Below are 1622 nucleotides of genomic sequence, written 5' to 3'. Positions count from 1 at the left end.
CACCAGTACAAACCAATATGTAGGAAGATTTCCTCACTTAGACATGGAATCAGTTTCAACACTGGCACTTGTGAAGTCACCATGAACCAAAGCACATGCCAATCATTTATAACTTGTTTAAAAATTCCACATCGTCATACTGGCCACACATGATAAAAATGGATAACTCACTAAATGTTAACAGGCTCTACTCTCCTAATCTGAAACAAGCAAACAGAAAACACATGGGAAATACAGAAATTAAAATAGAAGTAACATAACCCACATAAAGTATAAAGTTCAGCAATGACTTCATCAAAAGCTGTCTTTTCAAGAAAGGAAACTTCCTCTGGGGAGTTCAGAATTTCATAATAGAACACTGAGAAGTTAAGGGCCAGACACAATCTGATAGGATGCATTGGTTGCATTTACTTTTTGCTGATCTCAAAAACTTCTTGGTATGTTTGGAGTGACTGATTCACAATTCCTTTCTTGTCATCACCAGCAGCAACCTCAGACATGATGTGGTAGCAGTCTTTCTTCATTTTCAAATAAAAGACTTTGCTCTCTGCTTGTGGAGCATTAGGGATCAAGAACTTTTCCAAAAGAGACAGTATATCATTGCAGATATCTCTTAGCTTGTTCTCAATTCTTCCTGTGTTCTCACACGATTTGCTGCTTTTTCTCAGCACCTTCTGTCTTTTGCTCAATACTTGAAACTACCCTCTAAGATGACCTATGGGTTCCAATAAGCAGCTGAGAGTTGATTCCTTTCCTCATTAGGTAATTCAACTTCTTGCTCACTTCCAGACTTGATGCAGGCTGCCATGTCACCATATTGCTCAGCTTGCTTGGCCACTTCGGCCCTCAGCACCATCTCATTTCTATCCATGACTGGATGTTCTGTGTCCTGAATAGGTGGTGGAGGAAAGACAGGTAGTCATTGGTCTCTAGGACGTCTTGGTGGCATAAGCAGGGGTGAGGCTGAGATTTTGTCCCTGGATCTCACAGCTCACAGGCTCTAGCAACTCTGCAGCCATGGGGCTTCTTCACATCCAATTTTATTATTTTTCCATGTCACCAATATCCTTAAATCTCCCTGAAAATTTCACAATCAGTTAAAGTACATTTTGCTTGCTTCTCATTTTTGTCATTTTAAAATGATTTCATATGCAGCATTATAATAACTTGTGATTGTGGGATTTATTTGTTGAAACAATACGGCCTATGGCAGTGTGTATGGTGCCAGGTGTTCAATGTGCACATTCTAGGATGGCCTCGCACCATGAAGATATGATGAACAAAATCTTGCCTTCTACTCCAAGTGTCACTCAGAGCCAAGAGATTCACAATTTTGAACAGTTGGGACATGCTCAAGTTTCTGTCTAAAGTCTTGAGAAATGGGAAAAAAGAGCTATTGGTATAGAGATACCTTCATACAGTTTCTGAATGCTACATTTACACAGAAGACTGCTCAATGTTACTTCATCTATATTCCTCATCTTGTAAAATATTCTGCAATTTTTTAATGTTGTTTAAATGTGCAAGAAAATTCCATTAAATTACTAAGTTTTTATTTAAGTTTTTTGATGAAACCATTTTTTAAAACATTTTCTACGGCTTGGAATATGGTTCATTGGTAG

At 38.2% G+C, this 1622-nt stretch overlaps 1 pseudogene; it reads right to left on the bottom strand.

The window, feature by feature from the left end:
• Positions 1 to 265: 265 nt before the first annotated feature.
• LOC138829901 (14-3-3 protein zeta/delta pseudogene) lies at positions 266 to 871 on the bottom strand (annotated as a pseudogene).
• Positions 872 to 1622: the final 751 nt, after the last annotated feature.

This window comes from Dipodomys merriami, unplaced genomic scaffold (genome assembly GCF_024711535.1).
Source record: "Dipodomys merriami isolate MVZ:Mamm:240054 unplaced genomic scaffold, mDipMer1.0.p SCAF_1788, whole genome shotgun sequence".
Lineage (NCBI taxonomy): Eukaryota > Metazoa > Chordata > Mammalia > Rodentia > Heteromyidae > Dipodomys > Dipodomys merriami.
This window is presented reverse-complemented; position numbering and strand designations above follow the sequence as displayed.